The sequence below is a fragment of the Rhincodon typus genome, chromosome 16, assembly GCF_021869965.1.
Source record: "Rhincodon typus isolate 14 chromosome 16, sRhiTyp1.1, whole genome shotgun sequence".
NCBI lineage: Eukaryota > Metazoa > Chordata > Chondrichthyes > Orectolobiformes > Rhincodontidae > Rhincodon > Rhincodon typus.
In genome coordinates, this window is record NC_063347.1 from 27,290,056 (window position 1) to 27,307,900 (window position 17,845).

The following is a 17,845-nucleotide window of genomic DNA, read 5'->3' on the forward strand; positions in this document are numbered from 1 at the left end:
ACTCTTGCTTCATTGTGAATTGAATAGTTACATCACAGCTGTAAATGATCATTTCTCTGCCAGACAATGTGTTAGTTCCCTGTAGTGAATTGTCACTTAATGTTCTGATTTGCAAGGAACGTTATGAACATTAAAGAAATTACCCATGAAATGAATAGAATATTACACTATTGCTAGAGTACTACAGACATTCTTGCACTCAAGCGGAACACAATTTAACTTGCTTATATCTTTGACATTTGTGACTTATACGTCCTTTTTCACTCATGCAAAAAACTGGTATGATAATTTTCCTCACCTTGAACATATTTACAACAGGGTCCATTATAGGAAAAAATGCTTTTATAGAGGCTGTCCACTGCATAATCCGTTCTAGAAGAATGTGATTTTAATAGTATCATTAAGTTTCAGTGTGGCTATGAGGAATATTTTGAAAAATCTATCTTTTAGGTGCTCATGGGCCAATGATGAGTCCGCTTGTCAAGAGACAAACATACTGACAGTATTGTAGATGAATTAACCTAAGCTGCAGTAGCACTTCTTTTTTGTTAAAAAAATTACATTCTCACCAAATTTTGAAACTTGTCAGACACGGGTGGTAGGAGTTTGGAACTCCATAAATGGCATTTGGTGTTTGATCAATCGTAAATTTTAAATCTGAGATGGATAGATTTTTATTATCCAAAGCTTTTAAGGGATGTGGAGAAAATAGCAGCATTTGGAGTTAGTTCACAGATCATCCATGATCTTATTGATTGGCAGAACAGGCTCGAGGTGCTAAATGATCCACTCTGACCTGAGGTTCTAAAGTTCCTTTCTGTGTTCCTATGACCAAGATTTATCTTGTTGAGCCTATAGTTAAACTTACGATTCTACCGGTTTTTCTGTAAGTTGGCTTTCAACTCCAACAGAGCAATTTTTACCTACCGTTTGTTAATAGACCAAGGTTTTAAGAATTTAATTCTGACACTCATATCTAAAACAACCCTTACTGGTACCTTAGTACACATGTAAAAACAACTGGCTTTTTCTTCTTCTTAACGTGTTTTATGAGAGTAGCAGGATGCATTAATGTGTCGACATATTCATGTATTGACATTATCCATTTTGCTTTTCAATTATTATACATCAATGGTCCCCAAAGTTTTAAAGCATTCCAGTAGCTGTCAGGTGGAAGTGATTAAAAGATGACAAAGACTAGGCCTATGACATATTCTTAAATCATACAATGGTACAAGTTTTCCAGTCAATGTAATAGTTTGTTTAATATGTGAAAGTAATGTAGCAACTTTAAATAGGGGCCTAATGCACAGTTAAATTAAAAATTCCAAAAGTTGTTAAGACAAGTTGCCTTGCTGAACTCTTACCTTGCGAGGTGATGTTTTACTGTCTGTCTCACCACTGAAATGAACTTGCTGTGTTTATTTGGATTCTTGAGAAAACAAGTTCAAAAGAAATGATACTTAAATCAAATCACAAATGTCCCAATCAATATATTTAAATCTTTTCCAAAGCTATCCAGTGTCCTTTAACTACAAGAACTGTATGTGACTCCACAATACCTTTTGATATCCAAAACATAATAGTGTTTTGAGATAGTCACTCCATATCTTTCCCTTCCTCACAATTTTCCATTTTGAAACACATTCCCAGAGGGCCAGTGAAATCTAATGCAATGGCCTAGATTTTAGAATCCTCTGTGGGTGGGTGTGAAGGGGATGCAATGGGAGGGGAGAGGCTTGTCTGAAATTTTTCAGAGGGATTAGAGGAGGTGTTAAGCAGCCCATCTGCCCTTGGGCTGATATCTCATCATGCCAGTACTAGTATGTTACCCGTGGAAGGGGACGCCCCCCCCCCCCCCCCCCCCCCCCCGCCCCCCAAAACCATGTGCAAAACCCATAAAGCAGCTTTAGACGGAGGCGCTTGTGCCCGGAAATGTGCTGGGCAGGGGGTGCTTTGGGTGGCGAGTTTGGAGAATCTTCTTTCCAGTGCCCCTAGGTACTACCCCACCAAGGTCATCCTCTTCTTTAACATTCTTCCCAGCCAGACATCTTTTTATCACAGCCCCTCACACCAATCACTTCCCTTGCCATGGCAGGTCAGCAGACCTCAGCGAAAGTGTTAGCCCTAGACTTGTCTGCAGTCCTTAGCATGGTGGGCTGTCTGTAGTCCCAGCAGAGGCCTCCATTCCCAGTGACACTGCTGCGACTACAGAGCTATTTGATTGACTGGCAGCTCTCTAAGGTAGGGAACCCTACTGAGATAGCAGTGCAATCTTCACCTTTATATCATGAACAGTATTAATTTGCTGTGGGGCAGCCATTGGTATTGTGGCTGGGCTTTCTCATGTCATTTTAACCAATGGCGGGGTTGGTACTACAGCAGCCTGAAAGATACAGCCCTATGTATTTGATGTTAAGTCTTTTGGCAATTGGGATTTCCATTTCTAAGACAGCATGTGCGAGAACCTGCTGTGTAAATGTGATCTACAGTGGAGAACCTCGCTTACCGATCCTTTATCTCGGGAACTCATGGTCAGAGACCTTGCAATTTCTCATATTCACAGTTGGCAGGTGAGTTCACATTAAAAGAGCAAAGACAGCTACCGATTATAATAAAGTACATGACATTTTCAGATTAAGTAAAACAAAGCATCTTGAATAGATTCCTCTGCCTCTGATCTTTTTTCCCCTGACATTACCCAAGTGGTGAATCACACAACTTCCGCTCTTGCGCCCAGTATTAAATTCTTGGCCTGGGGTCCAACAGGTGAATCAGATTCTGATTTGCACAGCTAAAGGGCAGAGCTAAAATTAGCTACGTGATTTCATATCCTGTCTCATTGCCAGCAGCCGATTGGCATATCAACTGCAGCTCCCGTCACCTTTGATAGATGTAGTAGATAGTAACCTTGAACATCATGTAGTAAGGCCAAGCAAGGTAGGTGTCAAAGCACTGGCGACACATGCAAAATCTGCTGTGGACATTGAAGCATCAGACAAGCAACATGTGCACACTAACACCAGGACTGTTCCTCGGATCCAGTTCATTCATTACCCATGCAATATTGTAAAGTACGCAGATTAACAAAAAAAAGTCAACTGTATGATCCGTGATCAGTTCTACGGTTGATGCAAACAACCTCGTCCTGCAAAGATAAGTCTTAAATTATTCTTTGGGCTTTGAAGAAGCAGCGAGGCAACTCTTTAATCCAGGTTGCAGCCACCCTGGGACCCTTGAACACAATTATGAGTCTGTAGTGATTGTAACAAGATCAGCCAGGTGAACCTCATAGAATAAGAGTTCAATGATTGGGGCTGGCAGATATAAGCAGGAGTGTCAGAGGCTCTGCTAACTCTGAGAGCTGGCCCTGAGGAAGCTGGACCAGTGTCAAGTATTATGCACGTGTAAATAAGGGTGACTTGGTGAGGGGATATTAGCCTCTGTAGGTTTATTTCAGAGTCCTCGTGACTTACCTTTCCAATGACATGGCCTGTCTGGTTTTGTTTAATTTGGGAAGCTGCATCAGAAAGCCAGTTTATAGTCCTGCATCATCTTACAGTAAACCTGGTGAATGTCTGTGAGAGCTGCTTCAGCAGTTCATTTTATCAAAAAAAAGCCAAAACAGATTCTGCTTTAATTTTCACCCTACAATGACAAAATTCACATGAGCTGAAAAAAATACTTGTGAACATTTTTAGTATCTTTAATGTTTGATATTTTGAGAGCATTCTCTGGCTATGCGCCATCACAATCTGCATCAAAATGACAAATACTTCATGACATTACCCCAGGGGTGTCTACCTAACACAGTAAGAACTAAACGAGTCATAAAAATAAATTAGTTTTTGACCAGTTAGTTTTATGATTGCTTATGCCAACATCTACCTTTAATTGCCTTTTCAGAAAATGACCTAGCTTTGACTTGTTTTCTCTCTACAAATTAATGTACTGCTAATGAACTTTTTATATTTCACCTAACATATTTGGAAAGGCTTACCATTCAATAAGTCGAAATATTTGCTCAAATAGTGGAGCTCTGTTTTAAATTTTATTATACAGTGCTGTCCAGCAAATCTTTCAAATAGTACATTATGCCAGAAGAAAAGTTTTATTTTTCTGTCCAGGTTAGGGCCCAAATATCCTGGCTCAAGAGTAGTCAGAAACTGGACATGTCATACAAGATGCATATTGGACTTTCTGGAAATCCCAGTGCACTGGATATATGGTAATTGCCTGGGAAATTTAAACTCTTTATGTGCAATTACCCAGCAGCTGGAACTCTCTGGAAAATCCCCAACTCTGAGTTAGATTTGGAGACCTCACAGGTTGCTGCATTACCTGTCACAATATTTAACCAGGAAAAAAATCAAATGATTAAAACTTCTTCTAACTCTTGGATTACCATAACACTGACCCAACAATCATTCGCGTTGACTCCCCACATCACTGACCCCCTTCCTGGACACCCTACACTCCATCCACAATGGACTCCATCCGCCCCATCGCTTGGACAACTGACCCCATCCTTATTCCTGGACACCTGACCAACTGCACCCTCCTACAGACACCAAAACCTGAAAGACTCCACCCTCTCACCCTTCTTGTTCCAACGTGTATCCTTCCTGCCACTCTGCCCCCTTGTCGATTGGCATCCTAAACCCCTCACCCGTTGAGTTGCCAGTCTCTCATTCATCTAGTGCCCTACCCCTCACCATGAGCAGTCTGCCCCTTACCTAACCACTTGTAAATCTACTCCCTCTCCCACTTGGTGTACACATTTGCCTTTACTTGGTAACTGTCAAAGGGCTTTAGGACCTTTAAATGTCTCATGTACTTGAATATGGCCAGATATTGCTGTAACGATGGGTATGCTTTTACTTTCAACACTGACTCAGTGCTGAGTGGATTCCAAGCCAGTTTCCTGTGACAGAGCCAGACTTAGAAGTCTGGCTGTAAAAATCACATAGGTAAATGGGCAATCTTTGAAAGCATTACTGTTGATTGGACCCTTTCCAATGATAATCAAATGATTTGGACTTAGATGACTTTTCTGCTTGCTAACTTTTATTTAACGAAAGAGCTTTGGAAGAATGCAGCTATGTTTTTGAATGTTGATTTTTGATTTTAAACACCACTTCTGATTTAATCTTTGGAGTTATTGATACACTTCTCAAAGCTTCAACCAGCCAGCCAAGAAATTAGGGACAATTGACTAAAAGTCTTGGCCATTACTTCTTTGACTCTGTCTAACAGTACAATTCATTTTGAAGACATATATAGGTTTAAATTTGATAGTGTCTGACAATGGGAATAAAATTGTTGAGGCGTTGAACTCGAATGCCAGGAGAAAGAGGCCCAGGTTTATCCAAAATTTGTCCTTAGGCGTCACTGAAATAAGTCAGGTGAGACATTGATATATCAGTGCAGCTCATCTGCCTGGGCCCTTTAAATTTTGCAACCTCAGTGTTGGTCATTGGTTATGTCTAACATGAAGGTGAATGGGATGTGAGCCCTAGCCAACAATAACCTATGTATTCATGTGAAGGCAGGAGCAGCACTTCTGGTTATAAATTAAGTCAGAGTAAAATAAACTTACCTGTCAGTTTGATCACTGATCAGTCCTCAGGAATGGATAAATATATTTTCTTTGAACAAATTGTTACAGTAGCAAAGTGTGTCTTTTGGATTTTCATACTCGTATCATGGAAATTAATGCCTTGGGGTAGGGTGGAGAGGAGAGAATGCTATATAATGGGACAGGAAGGCTCAAGGTGGAGAGCAGGTTTCTTTCTAACTCTTCCTAATTAAGCTTAGGAAAGAAATGGTCGAGGACAACCTTCCCACACTTTTGAAGAAGGGTGAAAGACGAAAACAGGGAATTACAGACCTGTTACCTAATATCTGCGGAGGTGAAATTATTAGAATCTGTAGTCGAGGATGGAGTAACTGAACACCTTGATAATTTTCAGTTAATCAGGGAGAGCCAGCATAGGTTCATGACAGGTAGGTCACATTTGATATATCGCATTTAATTTTTTGAAGAGGGAGCTAAGATGGTGGCCAGGGGAATGTCTAAGGTACTGTTCACATGGACTTCTGGAAGACCTAACTTGAGAGACTGTTAACTAAGGTAGAAGCCCATGAAATTAAGGGCAACTTACTGACATGGCTAGGAAATATTTGAGTGGCAGGGACAGAAAGGAGGGATAATGGGTAGGTACTCAGATTGACAGCATATGACCAGTGTTGCCCCACAAGGATCTGTGTCAGGGCCTCATTTATTCATACTATTTAGTAATGATTTGGGTAAGGGCACAGAAAGTCATATATCCAAATTTGAAGGGCTCTTGTGGCACAGTATTAGTGCCTTTATCTTTGGGCCAGGAGGCCTGGGTTCATGGAAACAGAATCCTACAGTGTGGGAAGGGGCCATTTGGCCATTGAGTCTGCACTGATCCTTCGAAGAGCTCCCTACCCAGACCACCACCTCCGCCCCCCCCCTCCCCAACCCATCCCTGTAACCTCACATTTACCATGGTAATCCAAATAACCTACACATCCCTGGCACTACAGGCATTTTAGCATGGCTAATTCACATAAATTGCATATCTTTGATTTGTGGGACAAAACAGGAGCACCCAACAGAAACCCACACAGTCACAAGGAGAATGTGATAACTTTACACACAAATCACCCAAAGCTGGAATCGAACCCGGGTCCCTGGCACTGTGAGGCAGCAGTGTTAATCATTGAGGCACCATGCTGCTCACCTTGGTTCAAGTCCTACTTGCTTAGGAGATGTGTCGTAACATGTCTGAACAGGTTGTGTAGAAAATACCTGTATCCAAATTTGCTGATAACATAAAGTTAGGTGGCATTGTAAACAACTTGGATGATAGTATAACATTACAAAGGGATATTGATAGACCAATTGAATGGGCAAAACTGTAGCAGTTGGAACGCAGTGTAAGCAAGTGTGAGGTTATCCATTTTGCTCAGAAAAAAAGATAGGTCAGTGTATGTTTTAGGTGGTATAACATTAAATACAGTGGATGTCCAAAGAGACTTGGGGCTTCAGGTGCATACATCTTTAAAATATTATGAACAGGTGCAGAAAATAATCAAGAAAACTAATGGAGTTCTGGCTTTTATTATCTAGAAGGCTGGAGTACAAGGATGGAGATGTTATGCTGCAGTTATACAAAACCTTGATTAGACCTCACTTGGAGTACTATGAGCAGATTTAGGCATTACACCTTAGGAACCATATATTGGCCTTGGAGGGAGTATTATATAGGGTTACAAGAATGATAGCTGGACTTCATGGGTTGAGTTATGAGGAAGATTATACAAATTAGGTCTGTTTTTTTTTAGAATTTAGAAAGTTAAGGGATGATCTGATCAAAGCCTTCAAGATATTAACAGGAAAAGACAGGGCAGGTAAAGATAAACCATTTCCACTGTTTGGGGATTCTAGAACTAGATGGCATAATCTGAGAATTAGAGCCAGACTGTTCAGGAGTGATGTTAGGAAGCATTTCTAGACAAAGCATGGCAGATGTTTGGAACTCTCTTCCACAGACAGCATGGATACTGGATCAGTTGTTAATTTTATATCTGAGATAGATAGATACATTTTTGTTAAGCAAAAGTATTAAGAGATATGGGCCAAAGGCAGATGTATAAGATTATGCCACAGATCAACCATTATTTCATTGAATGGTGGAGCAGGCACAAGGGGCTGAATAGCCTGTTTCTGTTCCTGTGTGAGACCATCTGAAGATCTTAACTGACTAATTTTTACAGCCAATTAATAGCTTCAGCCACAGGCACTGACATTATATTCATGGCTGGTAGGTGTGGTGGGAGTTGAGAAGAGCATATTATCAAGTTGGGGGTGTGGGGCTAGTGGACAAGGGTTGGAGTGGCACCCTGCTAGATACATTCTAGTGGGCATGGTTTTCACCCAGAGGGGAGTGTCCCTCACATATTAGCACACTATGCCCCACAGAGACCCATCAACATTGTAGACAGTTCCTACAGAAAGACATTCCCTCTGCACTTTGCCCTGACCCTCTCTATTCTTTGCCCAAACCTGCTCCACTAATCTGTGCTCTGGGGTTTCAGTGATAATCCTGGGCCTCGTGTCGTACATGCAGTGGCCACTGCTCCTGGTCAACTCAACAATATTGGTGACTGCCATTCACTGCTTTATTTCTTAGACAATACCTGACCAACCAGAGTCAACCTGCCTGATTTAACATTTCAACAAAACCTAGTTGTTAATTGTCAATTAGCATTAATGGGTGAATACACCATGGCAACACCTCTACCAATCAGAGACCACTCCAAACACTCAGCACACTCCTCGTGCAGTATAAATGTTGAGTTTTCCCTTTAATTGGTGTCCATGAAAATTGTCCAAATGATTGCAAGGCAAGAAAAATTCAATAGAATGTGCTATTTTTCAGCAATACCGAAACGTAGGGAACTGCTTTACATTCACCCTACCCATGTTTACCCATTCACTGATTTCTTGGCAGATGTATTTGTGTTTATCTCTGTTAATCTTCCTGCTGACTGTAGCTGTAGAAGAACTGTGTATAATATATATTGTTTTCGCTCATTATAAGCATTTTTGTAAAAGTTGAAGAGACTTTTTTTGATTGTCTTTGCAAAAATATTCAGATTGTTTAAGTATTTCCAACATTTTCTATTTCCATTTCTGATTCCCAGCACAGTACTTTGCTCTTATTCAAATAATGTTAACTTTTCCTATGAAAGTGTCAAGTGACATCTACTTCGCGTCTGAAAGCAGTGAAGACCAGCATTTTGTATGATTGACTAGTTTTGCTGTTTAAAATAAAGAGAATCTGTGAGCTGTTGGTGAAAGTGTATTCTGAGAGCTATAAACGTACAACATGGTGAGCTTCTAAGTTGAGATTGAAAACTGGGAAAGTGCTTCAACTCCAGACTGAAGCTTTCCATATAGATATTAACCACCCAGTGTCTTTCAGACAGAAAAATATCAGGCTCATTCAATCATGGATTTTTTAAAATGTTTCTCTTGAAGTCCTTATTTCTGGCACTAAAATGCCTGTTTAATAGAAAATCTAAATTGACGTAGCCATCTTTTCACTGAGCTTTTTGAAAGATTAGAGGGCAATTGCGGAGAATAGTTTTCACTTATAGGATGATGGACGGTTTGAAATTTACTTCCTAAAAAGGTGGTAGAGACAGACACCCTCGTACATTTTAAAATAAATTGGATATGCATTTTAAGTGCCATGACCAAGAGCTGTAAAGTGGGATTAGACTAGGAGCTAGATTTTGGTCAGCAGGCATACAATGGATTAAATCATATTTGTGTCCATGGTTTACCTTTTTCTCGCATTTATAGCATTTATAATTTTTTTCAAATTTGATATTAAGGATAAATTTTTCTCTAACATGGGTTTATCACTAGTGATGAGTTGAAGCAATATTTCCACTAAATGCAGCTAATTTTCCTTCTCAAAATGCATTAATATTTCAGGACTGGCTCTCTGGTGCCTGGAGGGCTGTATTTCCAATGACCCAAGAGTCAGGGGTTAATGGTTGGGGTATAGGAGTTCTGAAAATGGGAAGGAAATTACACCAGATTGGCTGTACAATACCATATCCACACTTCCTTGGGATTCTGAGGCATCGGGGTGATGGTGGAAGTGATTACTTGTCCAACCTTGGTGGGTTACCAATTTAGCCACGTTATTAAGGGAATTGTCTCAACACTGCATGGATTTTCCAGGGATGCTCAGCATGTCAGGTGGCCTATCTGTGAAATGGCAGGATTGATTGACTTTGGAAGTGGAAGCTCCATTCAATGTGAATTGTATTGCTCAAAACATTGCCCAGGACCATGTCAAATAATGCTTATTACTGTTGGGGGGGTCTTCTGTTTGATGGCCCTAACTATCTTATTTACCTGTTTTGTGACTGATAAATGAAACCTACATCTAAGTAATTTAGTAGTGTCTACCTAAAATGGGTGGGTTGCCAATCTATGACTAGTTAGGGTCTCTTATTGTCCCTTCAGACAGTTAGGACCAAGATGGCATCCTTAATTGAATGAGGCTTCTAGAAGCAGCCATTTAATTAGCTGCCTCCTCCAAAATAACCCTGTGGGTCTCATTGTCAGTGAACATGGATTCCCAAACTACATTTCATCCTCATTTGTGAGATGAAGACTGGGGAATGAAAATCTTGCCCAGACAGACCCCACGAGTGCCAGCAGTAGGAATATGGCAGTGGTTCAGTGGGACACCTACTGCAATGCCAGAAAGAGGAGAGTTGCCAATATCAAAGTGAATCTGAACTTTACAGATGTTCATCAAAATAGAATTTAAGCTTGGGTACAGCAATTTAATGGCACTGACACGGGATTAGCATCTCAGAGACCATAAGCTCAAAAAGCACTGTAGCATTTATAAAATTCATCAAGGTAATTTGTGGACTAGTACTAGACTTACTGTTGAAAATAGGTCTCTGAGTTTTAGAAATGCAAAGAAATGGGATTTATGGACTTTGGCTGTTTGGTAAAATGCTCCAAGTATTTAACTGCAGGATGGAGTTCCTGGTTAGCACAAAACAGGAGATGGATTGCCTAACACCAGAGAAAGATTGTATGTGGTTTGAAAGAACTAGGGGTGAATGCAGAATTTGATGGAACAGTGCTAAAATCGTGGAAAGAAGTATGTAATAAATTTCCCTGTGAAATGTGTGTTTTTGACCAATTCGAGGAAAATAACGGTGTGTTTTCAGACAAACAGCAAATTGTCAGACGGTTATCTTATAGGAAAAAATCTTCTTTACATGCTTTGTTTTCTCGTATCAAAAATTAAATAAGTTGTTCAAAAATTCATGTGTAAAATCAAATCCTTAGAGGAGCATATATTTAGAGCAGTCAAGAGATCTGAATGACCTTCTGCAGTACTAAAATGTTTATGATGCTATCATTTTACCTTCAGGGTCAGTGCTATAATTGCAACCTGACTTCATAATCATTTTGCAACTTGGATTTCTGAATTTTATGCGTGCATTTGATGTTATCTTTTTTGAATTAAACATTTCAAGATTAATTAATAGATTGAAGCTCAAGATATTAGATATCTTAAGCTGACATATGTCACAAGACAGTTCAGTTGACAACTTGAATGTGTTAACCAGAGCCATTCCCATAAGCAATACTGATGAATTTCTGTATATAAGCCTTTATGACTTTTGCTCAGCCTAACAAATAGGCAATATGTGGAGCGTGGCTGTAAAATGAATAAGCAACATCATAGATGTCAAGACTAAATTTTTAAAAATTATCAATCACTTTTGTAACACCAAGGATTGCAATGAATGTGACAAATTTGTTACTTTTGACAGAAACAGTTTCAGTTCAATGTTAATGGATCTGGACTTTTTCTATATCATTATAAATAGATTCACATAACTGCACTGACTTTTGCTGTGTAGTTTTAATACACCAGAATACTACATGCAGAAATAAAAAGAAATCTCTTCAGTATATTTTTGGTTTGGTGGAATAATTTTTGAATAGATCTCAAAGGGTTAATCGCTTTTTAAGGATCACTGATTGACAAGACATGTTTTTAACTTTAACATTATATCAAGTGTCTCTCTCCATTATCCTGGGTTACTGACCGTTACATGTGACAGGATATATTGCAAGTTACATTCTGTGAAAATGGTCCCCAAAGAGAAGCTTATAAGATTAGGAAGTGCTTATTTGTCTGTGGAACAAAATGAACTGTCAACACTGACTGACTTACTCTTATGTGATTTTTGTGCTAAGATGGAATGCAGTGGTAAAAAGGAAAATAAATTCTTCACGTTTAAACTACAGCAAAAAAGCTCATTTCATGACAAGTACAGAATCTTGCAAGTGCAAAAAATTTCTTAGCTCAGCTTATATTAAAATGTTACTTTATCAATTAGAGACACATGTGATTTGATCTTACTATTTACAGATCGTGTCTTCAGTCTCGAAATTGAATATCATGGAAAAAATAAAGACCTTTTGCAGAATCAACGTGTTAAATACCAATCATTTTGTGCCTTGCCCCCCAGGTTGAAATTTACCATCGTGAGGTTCGATATCTTATACTTGCCTGTTTATAGAATAGAGTCATAGAACTTACGGGATGGAAGGAAGCCATTTGGCCTATTGTGTCTGTGCCAGATGACAAATAGCCTGTTCATAGATCACAGCATCCCTACAATGTGAAAGAAGACCATTTGGTCCATGGAGTTCACACTATCCCTTCAAAGAGCATTCACCCTGACCTACCCCATCCCTGTAATTCTGCATTTTCCATGGCTAATCAAACTAGCCTGCCCATCCCAGGACACTGTGGCCAATCCCTCCCTTAACCTGTACATTTTTGAACTATAGGAGGAAAGCAGAGCACCCGCAGGAAACCCACGCAGACACAGGGAGAATGTGCAAACTCCACAAAGACAGTTGTCCAAAGCTAGAATTAAACATGCGTCCTTGGTGCTGTGAGATAGCAGTGCTAACCACTGAGCCATCATGCCACCCTGTTCTTTGTCCTTTGTATGATAAGATATTTTGAAGTTAGTTTGCAATGGGACAGACAGGAGTAAAATTGGTTTTAAGCAATGCTATAAAACTATGACAGAGTCAGAAGCCACTTTTATGCCACACCTAATGGCTCAAAATACCATGAACGCTGCTACGTCGATAAAAGTGTTATACAGGAGAACTCCCTGTAGCCCACGAGGTCTGTCATGCTCTTTGTTCTAAAGTTCTCAGGACAAGGTCATTAACATGTTGGCAATGTAAAGATGGCTTAAAGTTGTTTGGTGGAGGCCTGGATGATTAGATGTTGGTCTGATCCAATGCAAACACATGAGAATGGTCTCTGAAGACAGAGCTCTGCACAATCTTTACTTCTCAATGAATCCATTAGTTACTCTGTTGGCACTTCAGGGCCCATAATAGTACCAACCTGTTGTTAGGCTGGAAGATCTTCCTCTGGACCTCAACAAAATTTCTGGGCATTCTCTCAAGAAAATAAACTGTTTCTATCATATATCTGGGTTACTCTGCCATTGACTCTAATGATGTGCCAAATTGAAAGTGTAGTCCATTAATATTTAGTTTTTATTCTAAGTATCAGTGGGAATATTATCATCTTCAAGGTTAAACAATAAAACGTAACTATCTTGAGAAGTAGATGGCATAGAGTTTCAAAATTGTAAAATATCAGAAAAGTGTGCCTCATACTTTTGTATTTTGCAATGTCGATTCTCTAAATTGGCTTATGAATGAACAGATTAGCTAAAAGTACTTCCAAAGTGGATAATCTTGACAGCCCTTAAATTGTTTTTTTTTGACTAAATGATATTCATAGCCGCTACAGCTATTAAATTGGAAAAGTTATTTTTACCTAATCTAAAAATGGTGGATTGAAGCTCATATTTCACTGTAGCTAAAAGCAGACAATGAAAGTTGATCTCTGAAAGCAATAGAATATTTTAATTGATGTACAAATTTCATAGCTTTCAGCAATAAGGTGATTTTATACTAGAACCAAGAAATTATACGAGTGATATCTCTTAGTTTTAGATAGTGTATATTTACTTTGCTAAACAAATACAAAAAGTGTTACTTGATCAGTCAGTCTTCTAATTTTCATCATTCCATATTTCATAGAACATTTCCACTTACATAAAAAAGAATGTTTTGATGTATTTTTTAAAGCAGTTTAAACAAATAAATTTGTTAATCATTATTTGTAACAGAACTTAAATCAATGGTGCATACAGCTTTTGAGTTCATTTATAGGATGTGGAGGCTACTTGCTAGTTCAGTGTTCATTGCCCATCCCTAGCTGACCGAGTGAAGGTGGTGGCAGGTCGTTTTCTCAATCTGCTGCAGTGCATGTAGTATAGGTACACATATGACCCCGTTACGAAAACAATTTCAGGATTTTGCTGAGAGCCACATTCTGCCCTTGCCTGTTTTCATCCCTATTCAGCCCTCACTCACTGGTGTCCTTTTTCCTTTGCTAATCCTGTGCCTCTTTTTGATACATAGCCACCACTCCTCAAGATTTGCTCAGTATGAAGATCTTCACAAGGAGTGTGTCAATCTTACTTATAATGTCATGGCCACATGTATCTACAACAGGTGGACTGGTGAGGACAAAGTCTAACGGGTTTTTCTTGCTCTTGGTTCCCTCATTACCTCCCTCAGGCTCAATCTGGCAGCTATGTCCTTCAGAAATCAGCCAGCTTAGTTCATAGTGGTGATGCTGAACTACTCTTGGTGGTGGATGTTGAAGTCCCCCAGTCAGAGTCCATCTGTGGCCTTTCCACCTCCAGCACTTCTCCCTATTAGTGTGCAACATGGAGGAGAACGGAGTCAACAGCTGTGTCAGGAAAGGGCAATAGGTGATTACCTTATCCATTTCTGACCTGACACCATGAGACTTCATGAGTTCAGGAGGCAGTTTTGGGTACTTCCAGGACAACTCCATCCTGACTCAATCACCATCTCTGGTGAATCTGTGGTACTGCACACACCCAAGCATGATGATAATCATGACTGAGGCACTCTCATGTATGATTCAGTGAGTATGACTATGTCAGGCTGTTGCTTGATTAGTTGTAGGCCCAACAGATAGCAGGCAATCCACCTGGTTTTATTCCTTTTTGATCTTTCTATCGTGGTTTGTATACTGAGCAGCCTGCTATTCCGTTTCAAAAGGCAGCTAAGAGTCAGCAACATTGTGATAAGTATGGAGTCACATATAAGCCAGATGAGGCAAGAATCACAGATGTTCCTTAGGGACACTGGTGAGCAAGTTGTTTCTTTATAACAATCAATAGTGATAGTGAGAAGGACTTTGCAGTCAACTGACCTTGCTATGTATTTGTTATGCCTTGATTTAATGGCTTAATTACAGGCCAATGTTCTGTCCAGTTTTCCTTCCTAGTGGTTTGATAGAACTTAGTGGCTTATTAGACAATTTTGGAGAATAATTAAGAACCAACTATAATAGATGGTGCATAATTTTCTGTTATAAACTAAACATACAATTATCAGTTCTAAAATCATGCTTCATAATATTTTCTAAACAATGTAAATTGCTTGGCTTTATGGATAGTTTTGTTCTTTATCCTGGCTGGAAGGCAGTACTTTCATTATATTGTAACACAGGAGATCACAGAATAATTAAAGGTGCTGCAACATGAATCTCATGATAAAGCAGCAGGTTTCCAGGACAGTATTATCCCAGGTCAGTATTTCCAAAGGTTTCTGAAAAGCAGGCAAACTAATAAGTAATGAAACTCCAAGTAATGGCAAGCTTATTTGCCTGTCATAAAAATAGCAGCAAAAATAATGAAACTACTCAGTCATTCAGTAAGATTATGAGTCAAATTCTACATCAGTACAACATTCCACATGTATTCCTTTATCTCTTCATTCCCTTAGTACCCAAAATATTATAGATGTTAGTCTTGAATATACTGATCATCTGAGCATCCACTGTCCTCTATGCTTATTGATTTAAATTTCTTTACAGCTTCTTTGAGTTTTCTTTACTGCTTACTTACTCATTGAACTTTGTGTCATCAGCAAATTTCACTATATTCAGGTCTTACTCTTCAGCTTAAGTTTCCTCACTTAAGTAATTGATATAGATCATCAATAGCCTGTGGCACTCCAGCTATCTCATAAATGACCAATATTTTACTCTGTTTTCCATCTGGCAATCCACGTTCTGTGCTAATTAGCATATTAGTTATATTACTATATCACCCACATTGATATGAGCTTTAATCTTGTGTAACATCCTTGAGTGGAACCTTATAGAATGCCTTCTGAAAATCCAAATATACTGCCTTGACTGACATTCCCCTATCTACTTTGCTAATCACGTTCTTGTATGCTCCAATAAGTTTGTCAAAAACAATTTTCCTTGCATAAAACTGTGTTGAAGCTTCCTCATCATATTGTGATATTCCAAGTGCACTGTCACCACCACCTTAATAATAGACTCTAGTTTTTTCCATGGTTGGTGTTAAGCCAACTGGCTTCTACTTCCCTGGAGACTCACTGTCTCCTTTCTTAAATGATCTTACATTTGCTACCCTCCATACTGTAGGGAATAGTCTAGAAAATATGAAATAATTCTCGTCTCTGTCACCAGGCAATGTTTGTCAATTTATTACTGTTACAGACAGGATATCTGAATTGTTAAGGTCCCAGATTATGAGGGATGCTGACTCCCTTTTTTTAATTCACCTGGTTGGTTGCAACAAGATATAATTTAAAAAGGATCTTTTACCTTGTGGATGCCTTTTTCCCCAGACCAAAGGAATATATGTTTTAAATGGAGCCAATTAAACCAGGTTTTTTGAGTTAATGAAAGAGTGTGCATATTATTTACTCAATGTGAGAAGAAATAATAATGCACATACATTAGAAATAATAGTTGTGCCCAAAAAAGGTTGTAAAAAATGGATACTTTCTGAGTTCCATGAAGAATAGTTAATGGGACACTATAGATTACATGACCATGCTATTGGGTGATACAGCTAGCAGTAATGTTTACAGGTAAACAGCTGACTATGAGAAGCTTAACTTTGAGGGTCAGCCAGAAGGCTTTTGTCCTGTTTCCTTTCAATTGTGGCTTCACTTGCTTTCTATCTTGAGCAAAGAGAGAGTGAGAGACTTCCTTTCATTTTACCCGCAGTGTAGGGATGACTGTGAGTTTTCTCAGCAGTAGCCCTCACAGCACATGTCTTCACACTCTAACACCCACATACCAGAGTTCAAAATGGTTTTTAACCAATTTTCTTGTATTCTTGAAAGGAGAAAGCACAACATGTCTCTAGCCCAGAGTGTTCTCTTTTCTCCCGTCATGTTTGCAGTCTGAGATCAGTTACAAGGGATTCCAGTTCAGCTTGCAGTGCATTTTTCTCTTTTATAAGTTCTTCTATTTGAAGCATCTATGACACTCATCGGGTGTGATATTCCTTGACCTCTAAAGTTTTGGCAACGATCTGTAGCTCGGGTTGAGGGTAAGGTTGTTGACTTGCTCGCTAAGCTGGCTTGTTCTCGTTCAGATGTTTCATCACCATGCTAGGTGACATCATCATCTAATGACTTCACCCGATGAAGCTTCATCAGAGGCTCCACTGATGATATTACCGAGCATGGTGATGAAATGTCTGAACAAAAACAAGGCAGCCCAGCGAGCAAGTCAACAATCTCATTCCTTGGCCTCCCCTGAAGCTGGGGATAATCCATGCAGATAGTCACATTGCTCAGAATTTGCACTCAGTCATTTCTTTTGGTGATATGTCCTCTTATAAAGAAAACACATGGTGAATTAAAATTTAAATACATCATAGTCTGGGTTTATCCATTGTTAACTTTCCATCCACTTCTTTTTAAACCTTAAGGTGTAGGGCCGACAGGATGATGGGGATTTGCCAATTTCTAGTTTTAACTTCTCCGGTACCTTTTGCCAGTATTAATCAATTTTATGATAGTCCTCACTCTCCTTAGACCTTAGATTGCCCATAATTTCCAGATTGTCTTTGTATCTTCTATGTGAAAACAGATATAAAGTATTTGCTTAATATCTCTGATGTTTCCTTATTTCTGTTTATAATTTCTCCTTTCTCTACTTCTAAGGAGCTCTCATTTACTTTTACTGATCTCTTCTTTTTTGCTTACTTTTAAAAACTCTTAAAAATCTGTTTTTATATTTCCTGTCAGTTTACTCACAGATTGTTTTCTTCCTTATTAACTTCC

General features: G+C 39.1%; 1 protein-coding gene across 1 annotated transcript in view; it reads left to right on the forward strand.

Annotated features, from left to right (window-relative positions):
* The window catches only part of cacna2d3a (calcium channel, voltage-dependent, alpha 2/delta subunit 3a), a 791,006-nt gene that overhangs the window by 342,810 nt on the left and 430,351 nt on the right, over positions 1–17,845 (forward strand). The window lies entirely within an intron of this gene.